This window comes from Ursus arctos, unplaced genomic scaffold (assembly GCF_023065955.2).
Source record: "Ursus arctos isolate Adak ecotype North America unplaced genomic scaffold, UrsArc2.0 scaffold_28, whole genome shotgun sequence".
Lineage (NCBI taxonomy): Eukaryota > Metazoa > Chordata > Mammalia > Carnivora > Ursidae > Ursus > Ursus arctos.
In genome coordinates, this window is record NW_026622963.1 from 32527366 (window position 1) to 32545220 (window position 17855).

General features: G+C 52.5%; 1 protein-coding gene across 1 annotated transcript in view; it reads left to right on the plus strand.

Moving 5' to 3' along the window:
• The first annotated feature begins 243 nt into the window (after positions 1-243).
• ACAN (aggrecan) overlaps positions 244-17855 on the plus strand; it is a 62388-nt gene continuing 44776 nt past the window's right edge. The window contains exon 1 of the mRNA XM_026510275.4: positions 244-542. The gene's annotated coding sequence lies outside the window, so the exon portion shown is untranslated. The remainder of the gene's footprint in view (positions 543-17855) is intronic.

The following is a 17855-nucleotide window of genomic DNA, read 5'->3' on the forward strand; positions in this document are numbered from 1 at the left end:
CCGGTCCGGAGCCGGGGTCCAGCGCGCTCCAGACGCCTCCGCCCTCCCCTCCCCCGCCGGCCGCCCCTCGGGTCCCCCGGGGGTGGGGTTTCCCTCCGCGCCCCCCCCCGGCCCTCCCCTCCCCCGCCCGCCCCTATGTATGTGTCACCACGCGCCATGCCCGCCCGCCCGCCCACCTACCTCCCAGCCGCTCCAGAGGGGGCTCGCAGAGCTGAGGACGCGCGCCGCGCCGCTCAAGGTCTCTCTCTCTCTCCGCGCGCTCACCGGCCGGCATCTGACGCGGGTGCCAGGGGCTCCGGGCACCTTGCAGTGGCCCTTCCCTCGGCCAGCCGGGACTCCGCAACCCAGCCGCTGCCGCCGCGGCCGCCGCCTGAGGGGACCTGCGGACAGGACGCCGGCGGGAGGAGGGGTGCGCAGCGCGCGCGCAGAGCGTCTCCCCTGCTGCGCAGCGAGACCCGGGCCTTCCGGCCCCAGGAGCCCCCGGCCGCCTCCCCAGGTGTGTGGCACTGAAGTTCTCGCGGAAGGGAGTCCAACTCTTCAAGGTAACTGTCTCCTTCCCTCCAGGGAGAGGCTCTCCCGGCGGGGGGGTGGGGTCCCCCGGTCAGCCAGTAGCGGTGCCGCGGCTGCCCCGCTCCGCGCCGGGGGCTGCGCTGCCTCGGTGTCCCCTGTGGGGGAAGCGTGTGCTGGGGGTTCCCGACCGCTGCGTCCGCCATGGAGTTGAGCAAACTTTCAGGCTGTTGCAGACGCAGCGTGAATGGGGCAAAGAAACACGTGACGAGGGGCTCTTGTCCGCTGGTCCCCCGAAATTAAGGAAGAGAGAAGAGAGAGCTTTTACTCCCGACTCCCGTGTGTTTTCAAGTCCTAGGGTCTGGAACGAGCCTTGGTGGACAGACTAGCAGCTTTAGAGTCGGGGAAATGTGGGTTCAGATCCCCTGTGCTACTTTTGAGCTGGAGGGGGTGCTTCATGGTTCTGAGCCTTGGCCTGGGCTGTCAGTGGGAAGGAGGAGGCTCTTTGGCAAGGTGGCTGGGCACTGGCAGGGTGGCTGGGCACGGGCAGGGTGTCAGGTACAGGGCAGGTGCCCAAGCAGAGGATGGGAGAACCCATTGGTCCCACTTCCTTGGCCACTTGGCCTACTCCGGGAGCCACAAGGATGGGGAAAAGCTGCGGGGGGGGGGGGGGGGAGATTGGCAGAACCTGGGGCAGGGCCACTGAGCTGCCAGCAAGGGAAGCAAACTCAGAACACACCACTAAGCAGGGCCATCTCTCAAGGAAGAGGAGGGGAAATGAGGACACATGACCAGGGACAGTTTTCCAGTCTCTGGGTTCCTCTGCAGTTGAAGCCAGTGATGGTGGAGCCTTTCTAACCCTGGGGGGATTGGGTGGTCAGTTGTCTGTGTTAACTGAACCTACATTCTAGGCCAGAGCAAACTGTGGGGTGGGGGCTTGTCTCCTGCTGGAAAACAGTATCCAACCCAAACTTCTCCACCATTCTACTCCTTGCAGTAGTCATGAGCAGGGTTCTGATAGGATTCTTCTAGGGTCTCACCGCTAAGGAGCCCAGGTCCCAGCATTTTGCTTGGTGCGTAAATTCCCATTCTGTCAGGGTGGGCTGCCAGGAAGAAAGGAAGGAGGAGGCAAAGCTGAATGGGTTAATGTGGTGTTTCAGGTCTGGGACACTGCGGCGAGTGGGTATCTGACAGTTTGGGGGAACCCTGGGCCTTGGAAACCCATTCAAAAGAAAGTGAATCCAGAAAGGTGTGATGACTTTCTAAAGGTCACACGTGACTTAGGGGAAGGGCAGGAGTAGAATCTGGGTTTTCTGAGGCCCTCGTCGGTTGCTCGTCCTGATTTAAGAATCCAGAAGTCTGGGTTCCAATCCTTGTTCCTTCCTTGCCTCTGGGTTGCCCAGGGGAAGAGCGCCTGTGCCCCTGGGCAGGGCAGCTAAGGATGTGCTTTGAAGATCAGTGTAGGAACGTTGGCCTGTCCATCACTGAGCCTGGAAGGGACTGCCCAGAAAGGGAGGGCAATCAGGGAGAAAACCCCAAGACCATAGGGGAGAAAACCCGAAGGAGGGGGTGCTTCTAACCCAAAAGCAACGATCCCTCCAATTTCAAAAGTTTCGGATGAAGGAATTATCAAGAGGAAGAAAATACCTCTCAGAGAAATGCTGGAATTTTTCAGGTTACATCAAGTGAGGTTTAAATGAGATGTATGTATGTGCAGTTTCTAGTGGATCCCCGGGTACCTTCATTCATTCTCCAGTAAGTACTGAGTGCCACCTAGTAACTCCGTGCTCCGTGCTGGCCCATCGCTGGTCTGAATAAACGGGAGCTGTGGGGATGGAAGCAAGTACTCAATAACTGATATCGTTTATTATTATAATGACTAATTTTAATACTAAGTAGGTATTTTTCATTTCCTAGAATTTTCCATGAAAATCATACTTAAATTGGGATTCTTTCTTTACAATTTAAAGCCCTCTGATCAATATAGGAGTAAAGAATCCAGAGGGGAAAATGACAGAAGTATTATTACATATTTGCAGGAAGTGTCTGTGAGCTTGAGTGGTGAGACTCTGTGCTGTCTGAGCCACACCTGACTCCATGCCCCTACTCACACCCAGGCCCACACTTTGCCCCTGCTCCCCATCTCCCACACATCCACATCCCAGGCAGCCTGCACCCCTGCATGCCAAGTGGGGCGCCCTCCACCCCACATGCCCAGAACAGACTGTCCAACTCCCCAGTTGGAGAGGAAGCTCCAAGAGAGCCCTCACTCCTGAGATGGTGGGGGAGAACCATGAGGGTGGGAGCCTGCCGGGCAGGGCAGACCTGGGTTCGAATCCCAACTCAGCCACTTGCTGGCTACAGGATTTTGAAGAAGTCCTTGTCTGGCTCTCAGCAGGCACCAGAAACCTTAATTCCTCTCCTCTAACGGCTTCTAGGCCCCCTTGGGGTCACAAACTGTAAGTTCAGGAGAATACTTACTGAGAATATTCTGTAATAGGAAAAGACTGTGTGTCCCAACTTTTCATGTGGATTTTTTTCATGATGCCTCCTAGAACCTGGTCCCTCCCAAGACCCTTCTTGCTGGGCACAAGGAGGGCCTCCACTGAGCCAGGGGAGGCCCACGGGCCCCTGCTTGGAGCCTCACTCTTAGTCTGTCTCTGCTCCTGCAGGGACATCTAGCACAGACCATGTCTATGTGCAGGTTGTAAAACCAATTTAGGGGAGTGTAATGACATAGGAAAGTAATCTCATAGTGCCTCCCATGTAGTAAAGGTAAGTATTGTTTCCAGAAACTTTTATTTCTGTTATATATTTGGCAATCCTAAATTAGTGTATATGTGGTTATAATATATAGGCATATACACAATATATACAAATTTGATGTTCATAGGATGAGTTTCTTACTGCGGGTTGTGGTCAAAAAATTTGAAAGACACTGATCCTGATAATGTTTCTGTCTCTGAGAAATTCTTGCCTCGTGGCTCCAGCTGGCAGGTGCTGGGGCATCCTTGCTGCCCCTATGCTAACACCTGGACTGGACCCATAAGCATCTCGGGAGTGGAGGCAGCGAGGGGTGGAACCTGGGGGTGGAAGGGAAAGGCAAGTTCCAGGAAGAGGAGCCAGACTCAGAGAGGAAACAGTGCATGAAAGACAGGCCTGCTTGCGAGTGGAGCAGGAGGGGTGACAGGGCCAATGGGCTGCCCTGGAAAAGAGTGTCTATGGGTGGGAACATCTCTTTTTAAAGATTTTATTTATTTATTTATTTATTTATTTATTTATTTTTAAAGAGAGAGTGTGCGCAAGTGAACAGGGGAAGAGCAGAGGGAGAGGGACAAGCAGACTCTGTGCTGAGCACAGAGCCAGACTTGGGGCTTGATTCCATGACCCTGAGATCATGACCTGAGCTGAAATCAAGAGTCAGACACCCAACTGACTGAGCCAGCCAGGTGCCCCTATGGTGGGGGCGGGGGGGAGGCTTGGGGGGTTGGGGGGGAGGAACATCTTGAAACAGGAGCCAAGCTCTTCTGCTGTCACTAGGTGGGCCTCTTGGCCATGCTGTGGGCCTTGATGGGAGCTTCACTCCTACCCTCCTTCCTTGAGAAAGTTCTGTTCTATCCAGTGAAAGGGGGCTGTGGCATCTCCTCTGGCTGCTGTCCTGCCCCCAGACCTGATAGGACACCCCCATCCCTGAGAGGAGGTCTGGGCCCCTGGGCGTGGTTGGAAATGGAGTCAACGTTGTGGGGAGGAGCAGCTGGTGGGGGGGGGGGGGTGCAGGGCAGGGACAGGGTTAGAGAGGGAGAGCAGGAGTGAGGCAGAGGGAGGACCAGAGAGAGGGGGAATTTGTAGGAAAAACGGGAAAATGGTTCCTTTTTTCAAAAGTTGAATCCAGGGCAAGAACGGAAACCATGGAGTTTACTTTTAAAAACTCAGAGCCTCCTTGTAAGCGGCTGAGTGTGTGTGTGTATGTGTGTGTGTGTGTGTGTGTGTGAGCGCACGCTAGGAGGGCGGGCCCTGCGGGCTGGCCTGGGCTTGTGAGAGGCGACTTTTCTCCCTCTCAATGGCCTTACAGTGTATCCTAAAGAAGCTTTTTGTTAAACTCATGAATAGGTGGATTTGGGGTGTGCAATGCTGGCCATCACGATTTGGATATTTGGTTACCTTTGAGGTTACATGTATTCCCTTTTAAGACACACACCCAAAAAAGGAGCCACCTTTCTCGCTTTTGGGGGTGGGAGGGCTGGCTCGTCTGTCTGTGATTGATTTGGCCGAGAGGCAAGAGTCCAAAGGAGAAACTGAGGACTGGGCAGATGCGTAATGTCCAGCCTGGCTGACAGCCCCTCCTCAGCCTCCGGATTCTGGGCCTCTGAGTTGGAACATGGAAATTCCCAGACCATGGATGTCCGGGGCCTTCAGGGCCTGCCTGTAACGACCCTCGTGTAAGAGATCACAAATGGGACAGAGGCCCAGAAGAGGGAAAGTGCATGCCCCAGGCTGGCCCAGAGCAGACCAGTGAGGATCTAGACAGAAACCTAGGTCTTCAGGCCCTCACCCTGAAACATACCATATCCATGGAAAGCATTCATTCATTCTTCCTGCAGCACCACTGGCTACATGCTACAGGCATTGCACTAGGTGTGGCTAAACAATTCAATCATCCTGCCCTCCAGCTACTCATGGTCTATTGAGGGTCAACTTGACCCTGACCCTGCATTCCTATAAAGCAGTGGTTCTTAACTGGGGAGCTCTTTTGCTCCCCAGGGAACATTTGGCCTTCTGTGGAGAGATTTTTTTGTTGTCACCATGGGGGAGGGGTGGTAGTACTAGCCTCTGGTGGGTAGAGACCAGGGACGCCACTAAACATCTGAAAATGCCCAGGACAGCACTTTCCTCCTACCAGTAGAGAATGATCCAGCCCAAAATGTCAGTAGTGCCAAGATTGAGAAGTCCTGCTCCAGATCTTCATTTAGTTGTGGGACTAGAGCACGCTGTACGCCCCAGCAGGAAGACTGCCGGTGGGAGGGCAAGAAGGGAGAGTTTGGCAGGCGGTAAAGAGTAGACAACAAAAGAAAATAAGAAGCCGGGCCCCAGTGGTAAAGCAGAAAGAACGTGGACCTTGGCAGCCCCGATGCAGATTGAAATCCCAGCTGTGTGCCCTTGGGCAAGTCACTTATCCTCTCTGAGCCTCACTTTCCACATGTGTGAAATGAGGCTGGTCTGATGGTTGAGGCAGTTCAAGATAAAGTGAATAAGGGACTTGGCACAAAGTGAACCTACAATAAAATGACAATTGCTATTATTGTCTTGGAAGCTTTTCGAGGTCCTACTCTGGAAAATCACAGCATCAGCAGCTGTGGACGTGTGATGTCGAGACCAAAGTAATGCCTTCTGGTTGTGGGGTGGCATGTGGGTCAGCACCTTCCCCCCACACAGCTCCCTGCAAGGGGGAGGGGGGCTTGCTCCACAGAGAAGGCATCCTACATTATGGGCAGTGGGAGGCTTGCTGGGCTTGCAGCCACTTGAACCAGGCACTGCCTGGCTGCAGGATGTGGGCAAATTGCTTTGCTCCGGGAGACTCGATTTTCTTCTCTGTAAAATGGACATCCTAAGGCCTGCCTTCACAGGGCAAGATCCAGGCAGAAATTACTTCTGGGAAGGTGCCTTGTGGGGTCGGGGGAGCCCCTATGAAGCCTAAGCAGGAATCTTTCATACCTGGGGGCCGGGGGGGGGGGCACTATACCTAATCCAGGGCCTGGAGCACACAGACAGGCTGAATGAATGAATGAATGAATGAGCAGCCCCCACACTCTAAGTTCCTTTCAATGCTTGACGAGAAGAGCACCGATACTCAGATGGGCTGTCCTCTGCTTGGCCGCTCCTCCATCCAAGCCAGCCGGAGGAAGCCCGGACCTCTAGTTCCCGTCGGGCGCCAGGCCCAGGTTACAGCGCTGGCAGCAGCGCCCTCTAGAGGACACTTCAGTCATAGCAGTTGAGTTGTGCTAACCCGGAGAAGGGAGCCCGACTGGAAGCGGGAGGTGTGGGTGAGACATCAGAACAGAGAAAGCCCAAGCTGCTGAAAAGAGGACCCAGTCAGGATCAGGAACCTGGAGCCTTATCTCAGTGCAGGGCACATCCATGTTCCCATCTGTACAGCAAGGCCTTTGCTCGACCACACGGAGTTGAGCTCAACCATATATTAAGACCTCATTGAAAGTCACTAGCCAAAGGGGTGGATTTGGGAATTGCCAAGCTTCCCTGAGCCTCTGTTTCTCAGAGTCACGAAGCATTCGATCAGAAAGGGACCCAGGGGACTAAATCACCCGCCTCCTTCATTACACAGATGAGACGACGGAGTCCCAGAGAGGGCGTTCAGGCTGCTCTCAGCGGAGCCAAAGCTCCCATTAGGGCTGCTGAGGCTCCTCCCTCCACATCACATGTCACATTCAAACCAGCAAAAGAAGGTGCCTGATTACAGAAACACTGTGCCATCCCATAAGAACCCAGCTGCAGATAGACTTCATCCTGGGGCCACCCACTGTCTACCCTTGGACCACCTTCTGACTCTGTGCCTCCACAGTCCTTGCTGGTTCCCGGGATGTTTGGGGGAAGAAAGCCTTTGTGAGAGAAATGTCCAAGGCAAGGGAGAGCCCAGCCTCCCATCTCCCTCAGAACCCCTGGGCTTTCTTATCCCAGCCTCCCCCCTTGATCATAGGGAGGGGGTTTTCCCAACCAAATCTGGACCTTGGCCTGACCTTCCCCTTCAGGTGTTCCCTTCCTCTCCCCCCCTCCAAACCGCCCTCACTTTGACCTCCTATCCAGCTGGCTCAGGGAAACACCTGGATTTTAGGATGACTCAGGAATATAGTGGATGTTTGTCAGCTTGACAAGACACTGAAAAAGGGACCCGGAAGCCATCATCAGAAGTAGCCTCTGTCCCTAGAATCGAAAGCATTGGAGGAGCTTTGGGGAAAAAAGTATGCCCAAATCCTAATGTACCCCCAGAGATTCTGCCTGGGGGGCAGGGTAAGAATCTGTGCTTTTCAAACGTACCCAAGGTGATTCCAATGCAGGCCAGTTTCTGAACTCTTAGTGTAAAGCCCCAAATAGTTCTTTGGGTGCCTTTGGTTCTAAGCCATTTTCTTGTAGCCCTGCCTTTTGGGGTCACCTGCCCTCCCCTCCCTGTAGGCAGAAGTACAGCCTCTGCCCCCAGTTTGTCCTTTAGGGGAATGAGAAGGTCACAGCCTGCTTCTGTGTCTCCTCCCTCCTGCCTGAGATGGGAGCCCTGCTTCCTGACCATAGTTGTCCTTGACCCTGGATTAAAGTACATTTGTCCCTGGAAGATGAAGCTAGGCCAGGGTTTGCAAAAGTGGGTTCCCCAGAACATCTGTTTCAGGGACGGCCAATGGACATTACATGTAGAAAGGGCCTCATCCCCAGGGGTCCAACAGAACAAAATGTACCCCCTATTCTGCAAGAATTCTCCAGATGCTGATGGATATTGGAAATCTCCGAGTTTCTTACACTGAATTTTCCAGGGAGCTCTTCTCTCCTAGAGCAGATTGAGGGTCTATAGAGAGGCTGATCGAAGCAATCAGCCAGCTCTGATCCTGCAGCAGGAATGAGGCAGCTGCACCAGGGCCCAAGGGGCAGCCCAGGGACTGGGGAGCACTTCAGAACCTAAATCAAAGACATGGTCACAAGCAAGCCCTCTCCACCCTCAGAGCAAGACTGGGCCCACCCTCTCCTTTCCCACCTGATACCTGCTGCCTTCTCTTTAAAGGTTGGCCACTCAGGATGTTCATTTTAGTTCCATTGGTTCCTGGATTGAAAAACATGGGAGGGAAGTGGGGCATTCCGTGTGGTCTACTGGGGGCTGGGGATGGGAACCTCCCTCCCCTCCATGGACCAGAGGCCAACCCTGTGTGCTCTACTAGCCATGCGACTCCAGGGGGCGCTAGTCTCATAGCCATTTCTACAGACAACCCCTGCCCATGGAGTGAACCCCTGCCCCTGGAGCTGGGCAAAGAAAAGCTGCATCTGTCTGCATGCTTGTGTCTGTCCGCTGTCCTCGTCACTACATCCGTGAGTGTTATCCCCACCCCAGCCACACACGGTTTAGCCAGGGCGGCATCTTCACCCTTCTCTGGGCCATTAATTCCCCTTAAGGTAGCCTCATTCTGTGATTCCCCCTTCTTCAGCCCAACCTGCGATGGCTTCCGCTGATCTTGCTTTGTTAAAGTTTTAGCAGAACAGTCCCTCTGGTGTGGGGAGGGGGGACCTGATTGCATACATTGTCTCCACACCCCATCCTGAGAGAGAAGAGTGCTATAGGGCTGCGTTGGAGGTGGAAGGAGTTTTATTAGCCAAGGGCAGACCTAGCATGGGCTTAGAGCCTCACCTCCTACCGCTTCCCCTTTCCACCAGGGCCCTCCCATCCTCTCTTCGCTCTAGGAGCTCCGGCTGCCATCTCGATGCCTTAGGGTCTCCAGGGGCTGCCCACAGGGGTCAGCAAGACTCACATATGCCAGATAAGGCTCCCGCAACGTTCAGTGGCTGGAAAATTGTAACCAGTCCAGCCCCCTCCTTCGCAACTGCAAGTATAGTATGAGTGACTGACCCTTAGATGCTTGCGGCAATCATTCGGGTAATTTACATATCCCTTCTCAGCCCTCTGGGGACAGCAGAGGCTCTCAGAAGACCTTTTACCCTTGGAATACAGCCCAGTTCTCTTCCTTGGCCCACAGGACCCTCCGGAACCTGTTTCCCCTTCCGCCTCAGCATCCAGATGCACCTTCCCCTCCCCCACCAACCTCTACCATCTCCCACTTCATTCCCACCTTAGGGCCTTTGCCCTCCTGGTCTCTCCTGCCTGAAGCTCTTCCCACTTTGGCTTTGCAAGGTTGGTTCATTCTGGTCATTCAGGTCCAAATGTCACCTCCTCCAGGAGGCCTTTCTTGACCACCCAATTTAAAGATAAACACTCCTACCCCCACGTCTCAGCAGCCCTGTGCCATACTTTCTTTGTAGCTTGCCACTGTCTAAAAAGTGCTGGTTGGTTGGTTTCCTTGGTGGTTGTCTGACCCCTCCCACCCCCGTCCCCCCAAATCAAAAGCTGTATGGGACAGGCGCCCATCACGCAGATGGTCTGTCTTGATTTTCTTCTATCTCCAACACCTAGAAAATGCTCAGCACATGGTAGCTACTCAGTAAAAGTGTGCTGACCAGACAAATGACTTTCTAGCCCAGTACTTTTCAAACGGTGCTGCAGAGTCTGCGGGGGTTGTCTATGACACCCCACGGGACCCACAGAGGTGAGTAGAGAGGGGCAGTGATTTTAGGGGTCCCCATGTCAGATTCGATCAGAACAACTCCACTTTAATGTCTTGAAAGCCACTGATATGGTGCTTTCTCCTCTTGTCAGAGATCAGAAACCGAAACCTTTAGAAAGGAATATGTCTGGTAGAATGCTAAGCAAAATAAGCCAGTCAGACAAAGACGAATGCCATATGATCTCACTCCTAGGTGGCATTTAAGAAACAAAATAGGGGCGCCTGGGTGGCACAGCGGTTAAGCGTTTGCCTTCGGCTCAGGGTGTGATCCCGGCTTTCTGGGATCGAGCCCCACATCAGGCTCCTCCGCTGTGAGCCTGCTTCTTCCTCTCCCACTCCCCCTGCTTGTGTTCCCTCTCTCGCTGGCTGTCTCTATCTCTGTCGAATAAATAAAATCTTAAAAAAAAAGAAAAGAAAAAGAAAAAGAAACAAAATGAACGAGCAAAAAAGAAAAAAAACAGGGGAAAAAAAGTGCAAGAGAGGCAAACCAAGAAACAGACTCTTAACTGTAGAGAACAAACTGATGGTTAGCAGGGGGGAGGTGGGAGCAGGGATAGGGATATGGGGATGGGGATGAAGGAGGGCATTTGTTGTGATGAGCACTGGGGCTTGTATGGAAGTGTTGAATTCCTGTATTGTGCACCTGAAACTATATAACACTGTATGTTAACTATCCTAGACTTAAAATTAAATTAAATTTAAAAAAGAATATGTCCGGCCTAGGGGTATGGCACTGGATGGTGTCAGAGCTGGAACTAGGACCAACTTCCACTGAACTGGGCGGTTGTCTAAAAACAGCCCCCACCTATCCCCGCCACCTCGGCAGCCCTATCTCACCCTGGCCACGCTCTGCAGTGTCAGAACAGCCACTGCGTGAGCCAGCTCAGGCTCTGGCACCAAGGGGACCCAGCTGAGGAGAGATGTGGCTGCTCTCCATAGGCCAATACCCTCTTCCCAGCTTCCCCTAGTAGTTCATGATGACTCGAGCATCCAGGGGGAGCAGCTGCTTTTAGGAATAAATGTATATTTTTAGGTTCTGCCACCTTTGAGCCCCAAGTTCTATCCCTGGGCTACCCAACATGGACCGTGGGCCTTCTGTCATCTTGTTTCCTTGACCTTTTTCAAGCTGTGGGGTCCTGGCCCTCCCTATGGCATGGAGGAAGCAGGCTAGACACCAGGGTGAGGACAGAGCACAAGACGTGGTTTCCCGGGCCTGGAAGAGCTCAGGGTCTTCATGACTCTGCAGACCTCAGCAGGCAACCCTTCTCTGCCTTCACCGTCCACACCGAACAGCATGTCCCCTCCAGCTCGCCTGTGTGCCTGTCATCTCAGATTCCCTGCTGGGGGCCTCCCTGGAGCCTCCGGCCCTGTCCTGTCTTTCTTTTGTGATGGAGGGTCCAGCCCATGGTTGCCTATGTTTTATTCCCAGCCCCCTTCCTGATGCCGCTGGACTCACAAAAGAATCCATCGGGCCATTGTCCTGGAGGAGTAGGAGTCAGGTGGATGGGCTCCAATTCGCCAGCCGTGTGACCTTGCCAGAGCTGATTAGTCTTGCATGCCTCAGTTTCCATATCTGTAAATCAGGTATAATGTCTCTGACCTCGTGAGTTTGTGGATATCCTCATGTGTTGAGGATAAAATAACATCACTAAACCAAGGTACCTGGCACAGAGCAAATGCCCTCCAAGCAGTGACAGCTCTTAATCACGAATATTCCTGGAGCATTCCTGGTATCTGACAACCTGACCTTTTGTAGAGATGGGTTGGGTGGTCATGTGACTATCTCTTCTTGCCCAACCTGAAGTTCCTCACTGCTCTCCTCAGCACTTACGCTCTTCAGGCAGCCATGCAAGCTTGGAGCACGGAGGGACGTGGGGAATGCAAGAAGAGCCTTATGCTTTCTGCCACCTGGAAGCTAACTGCAGAAAAGGGCAGGTCCCCTGGCAGACTTGACAGCAGGTAGCTACAGCAAGCCCTATTGTACCAAGAGCCCCCCACTGTGCAATTTCAGGGGGTGCCATTCCATTAGGTTCCCTGTGTAGACTGTCCCCTGGAGTGGTACAGGGCACGGCTGATGTGGCTTTACCCATCAGCCCCCATCGTACCTCATTCCTTCAGCCATCCCTTGGGACTGCACCATACCTACAAAGGATGGACCAGCAAGAAATTCCTTTTCAGGAGTTCCGACTGCTACCAGCTTGACTGTGCTTTCAGTATGTGGGCTGGGGAGGGGGAGCTGGTGCAGGACCAGGAGCTGCCTCTGCCCCCCACCCCGGCCCCCAATCTCCTGCTCTATGCCCTGTCCCCCCCTCCTGGGACTGGGGAGTCAGGAAGTCTAACTGTCCCAAGAGAACCTTCGATGGTTCTGAGCAAGTGAAGGTAGCTGAGCAGCCTGAGTTGTGCCTCTGTTGAAACGTCAGTGTTTTTTGGTCCTACGTGGACCCTAGGAGAAAAGATGCTGAGTCCAGATGGGCCAGAACCTCAAAGAAACGTTCACTTCTGGGTTTTTGTTAATAAAAGACAGAATCCAGACCAGGATCTGGGATATATTTCTCCCTTCTCCTGGCTTCCTAGAAATAGAGAGAGCCACCATCAGCAATCAGTGAGAGCGGGAGGGAGATGGAAGGGCCTGATGATGGCATGAGGGTCAAGGAGCCAAACTGAGGAAGTCACAAAGATAGGGTTCAAAGCAGCCAAGAAAGATCTAGAAAAATCCATCAAGAACAATCCCGGGGCACCTGGCTGGTTCAGTCGGTAGAGTCTGCGACTCTTAACCTCAGGATTACGAGTTTGAGCCCCACATTGGGTGTAGAGATTACTTAGAAATAAAATCTTTAAAAAAAGAGAGAGAGAACAATCCCAAGGCAGGGCACTTCTCCACTAAGAAAAGAAAGGCAAGAGAGATTTAGATTAGACATGAGAAATAATTTTCTAAAGAAATCTAAATCATCCTGAGGTTGACTACCAAGTAAGGTTGGGCAATCTCCTTTTTTAGAAGTGTTTTTAGTCATAGTAAAATAAAAAGTTAGCCATTATATTCGTTTCCTAGGGCTGCCGTCACAAAGCACCACAAACAGGGGGCTTAAAATGACAGAAATGTATCATCTCACAGTTCTAGAAGTCCAAAATCAAGGTCTCTTCAGGGCCATGCTCCCTCTGAAACCTGCAGGAGAGAACCCTTCCCTGCCTCTCCCCAGCTTCTGGTAATGGCTGTGGGTTATGGCACATTCCCAAGAGTTTTATGGTACATGGAGAACTCTCTCCTCTCCTCCATGCCCACCTCAGTCCTTTCCCATCCCCCACCTACCCCTCCCCCCACTGGCTGGCACCTTGGTCACTGGGGAGTTTATTGCCCTGAATGTAGATTTTATTTTTAAAGGATATAAAATTTCGTTCTTTTTTGGAAACACTTTTCCTTTGAAACACGTTAAAGGACATCACAGAAAGCTGAGGAACTATAAACACTAGACAGGGAAAAATAAAAATCTATTGTAAACCTAACACCCAAAGATAACCAGAGTTAAATCTATGTATATCCTTCGGGTCTTTTCCCCCACGAGTAGATACACCCAAAAATGGAATGGCGTTGCATTGCACGTAACATTTTGCAGTTGGCTTTTTGTGTGAACACGTTTCCAAGTCAGTAAGCAGTTTTCCATAATTAGAATATTCCACATGCCGGGCTCTTCACGGGACACAGCCGGAATACACAGGACGAGAGGAAGTCTGCCCTGCGCTCAAGGAGAGCCCGCAATCCAGGTGGGAGAAAGCCATGTCTGCAGTGAAAACCAAGTAGGAAACAGAGATCCCCAGGTCCTCGTCCCAGCACCACTGCTGTCTGTGTAGCTGTGGGCGAATTTTTCCGTCCAGGAAGATGGGCACAGCTGCTTCCCCCAAGCTCAGATGGGTCTGAGGCTCAGCTCTGGTGCAGGGGTAGTTACCGAGAGACAGCACACTTCAGTGGGAAAGTCTGCAGACGCCCCTCCGCCTGGTGCGTCTGTGTCCCCAGCAAGCCAGAGACGAGAGACTCGAATTTGCTGCTCCCAGAGTAGGGCTCGGGTCCCTTGTTCCTCTCATGGCATGAGCCTCGTGAAGAGCCAAGCATGTTTCTCATTTTAATGCTAAGTATGGATCCTAAAACACGGCCCTTCCAACAAGCTCACTAATTCATCTGCTGCTCAGATAAAGAAAGAACCCAGAAATGGAAAAAGAACAATTGTGTGTGATTCATTCAGGGGGAGCGTGAGGGGCCCTGACATGGCGCCTTCCTAAGAAATTTTCAAGGAAAATGTGGATCATACCTGGTTTCCGCCTTGTGTGGCTTTAGAGCCCAATTCCAGGAGGATGTAAGTGTCCCAGGATGCCAGAGGCAGTGTGGTACCCGGCAGGGCCCTGAGTGCGCCAAGGCCTCCTTGAATATAGAGAGCACTCCAGGAAAAAGAAAAGGAACCTGTCCAATTGGAATAGCGCATAAGGATCTCTAGATACTGGGTCAGATAGGGATATTGATTTTCCTCCTCAAAAGGAAAGGCAGTAGTCAAATTCATAGAGACAGGAAGTAGAATGGTGGTTGCCAGGAGCTGGGGGAGGGGAGAGGGGAATTATTGTCTAATGGGTACAAAGTGTCAGCTTGGCAGATGGTGGTGATGGCTGCACAGTGATGTGACATGAGAACGTACCTCATGTCACTGAACTGTAAAAAATATGAACTTAAAAATAGTTAACATGGTAAGCTTGGTGGAGTGCCTGGGTGGCTCAGTTGGTTAAGCATCTGACTCTTGATCTCAGCTCAGGTCTCGATCTCAGGGTCGTGAGTTCAAGCCCCCCCATTGGGCTCCATGTTGGGGGCCTACTTTAAAAAAAAAAGATGGTAAATTTTGTGTTATGTGTATTTTACCGCAATTCTTTTTAAAAGAATTTAAAACAACTAAACACAAAAGGAAAGGCAGCCTTCTTGAGAAGACTATGTCTGTGAAGAAACACTGGCAGGGAGGAGCCAGGAGGCAGTGGATGGCAGGAGTCCCTGGAAGGCACTTTCTGGAAGGCGGCTGCACTGACATCCTGTCGGGAGGCTATTACGCACCGTAATCCTGACGGCCGTGCAGGGCAGAGTTGCACAGCCAGAGAAGGCGGGCCGAGGACTGGGGACATGCTGGAGACAGCTGGAAGGGGAGGGAACAGGGCGGGGTACAGCATAATATGTCAATGCTCATGTCGCCAACTACTCTGGAGTAAGCTGAGAGTCAGAGGGGGTCTGTGACGGGCTCAGAGAGCAAGCTCTTTGGGGTTTTCAGCCTTATGCTACAGCCCCAAGGTGGCTGGGTGCTCTGAGTCAGACTTTGAAACTTAACCCCATCCATGGGAAAACTCTTTCTGTAGCAGGCATGCAGGGAATGTCTGTGAATGGAACCCATGCTTCAAGGCTGGGTCCACAGATGCTCAAAGGCCTTTGAATGACGAGAACAAACTCCTGATAGGGTCCGTCCTCGGCACCTGCCCCCGTTGCTAGCCTATATGTGGGAAGCAGAGAACAGGTTAGGAGTCAGACAGACCAGGGTTTGAATCCTGGCCCTGCCACTCCCTGGCTGTGGGATTTGAGGTTAAGTTACTGACCTGCTCTGAGCCTCTGTCTCCATTGTAAAATGGGACTAGCAACAGCGCCCCCTCCCGGGACAATTGTGAGCATTGAATGAGATGATGCATTTGTCCAAACGGCTGTTGGGCACGATGCTGGCTTGGGGTCGGCTTTCAATACGTGGTCATTTTTAGAGGAAGTAGTTGTGGTAGGTGCTCAGGCATGCGGGAGACCCAAGGAAGGACGAGTCTCGTGCACACCCCCGTGGGCGCTGTCTCCTTGCAGAGGCAGACAAATGCCGCAGGCAGCCTGTGATCCTGATCTGATGGAGAAGGGTGAACTTGGTCACACTGGGGTACTGGGGAGACGTCCCAGAGGTGGGGCCAGTGACAGCTAGAGCAGAAACTTCGGTTTCCTTCTGGAAGCACACCTCGGATCAGGTCATTCCTGAACCCCCCCCCCAAGAGCCGCCCCATCACCTACAGAATGAAGCAAAACTCAGTAGCCTACTTACAGAGGTTCTTCAGAATCTGGCCCAGCCTTGTTTCTAACTTTATTTAATCCTACACCACTTGGATGTACTCCTTTCTCCATACTTTTGCTCATGTGATCCCTTCCTCCTAGAATGCCCTTTCCCTCTCCCATAGGGTCCCTGTCTGTCAAGGCTCAGTTCAAACGTCACCTCTTCTTCAAAGCTCTCCCAGGCCCCCCAGACAGGAGCGATTTCTGCATCTTCTCAGCTCCCAGAATTCTCTCATTGAGGGAATTCTCTTGTGTTGTACGATTTATTCATACATCTTCTCTCCCATCCCACACAGTGAGCCCTGGGGGTGGATTCATATGGGTCCATTCCTGAGTCCTTCTCAGCACCGTACTATAGAACTTAGCATGTGGTGGGAGTTTGACAGAGGAAAGGAGGGAGGGAAGGAGGAAAGGGAAGAAATGGCTGGAACTTTTCCAGAGGAGAGGCAATTATTCCTTCCACAGGAGAGCTGAAAAAGAATCCTCTGGTTTTCAGAGCACACACTCCTAGAAGGGAAAGCAGTGTGGGTGAAGGATGGCCATGGGGTGAAGGTGTCTTGTCCACTGTCCCATCAGCCAACCCTGAACCGTGCTGGGCAGGACAGGCTAAGCCGAAGGAGCTGGTATAGTGCCGTTTCAGGAGGTCCCCAAGACCACCTCTCGTTCAGTAAATTCTTTAGAAGGATGCGCAGACCTCAGCAAAGCTGTGATACTCACAGTTTTACAGCAAAATGATACGGATCAAAATCAGCAAAGCACTTTCCTACCTGCCTGGTAGGAAGGTGTCCTAAGGTGACCAGGTACAGAGAGGTTCCAGCTGCGCTCACCCAGTGGGGTTACGTGGACACAGAATGTGGCCAACCAGGGAAGCTCACCCAAGCCTCGGTGTCCAGGGTTTTTCTTGGGGGATTGGTCATGTGGCTGACTGCCCACATGGTTGACCTTAGTCTCCAGCACCCAACATGCCCACCATAGATCACACTATTAGCACAGATGATCTGGTCTGCCCTGAGGCCCCCAAGTAAACTGAATGGAGGCTTAAAGGTCACCTCCTAGAACCTGGGTTCACAGCTCCCACTGGCTCTCGAAGAGGAACACGACCCAAAAGAACTTAAAGGGATGTTCACCATGAAGTCTTGCCTAGACCTGGAACCAAGGTGGGCAAACTAGGGTCAAAAGAATGAGGTTTGGGGCACCTGGCTGGCTCAGTCGGTAGAGCATGTGACTCTTGATCTCAGGGTTGTGAGTTCGAGTCCTAAACTCTGCCCTCTGGGTGCAGAGATTACGTAAAAATAAAAAATCTTTAAAAAAAAAAAAGAATGATTTTTTTTTCTCCAGTAATTCATTTTCTTATTTACCCTTGACTAGACCCCGGGAATAAAGTCACAGAACTTGAGTGTCTGCCCCAGGGAGACAGTGGCCCCCTGTTTCCCGTCAGCCACAAGCCAGGCACCTGGCTGTCTGCCTGCCCAGGGACTCGGCTATCACCCCAAACACCTGATGGCCCTTTCTGACAAGCAGGCATTTTCACTGGGACACTCAGCTTCCAGACACCTCTACCGAAGATCATTTTTCTAAACCTGGGCTCCATTCTCAGCCAGGGAGCCCGCCAAGGCGTCACACTGGGCCCCCTAGCCCCTTCCCAAATCCCTGCAGGAAGGAGCTGTCTGTTCTGCCAGGTTGGCGGTCAACACCGAGTGGAGGGAACTCAGCTCTTGGCCCAGGATCCCTGCCCCAAAAAAGGTGCTTGTGCCTGATGGAAAGTTTGGGCTGAAGGACACTCCCTTCCAAACTCCCAGGTTCGATATTTACACAACGTCTGAAATTAATGCAGAGAAAACCTCTAAGTGCCCAGCTGGAAGGGAAGGCTGAGAACAGGAAGGGGCGGGTCCCAAGTCCTAGGGTTTTTTCCACAGAGAGAA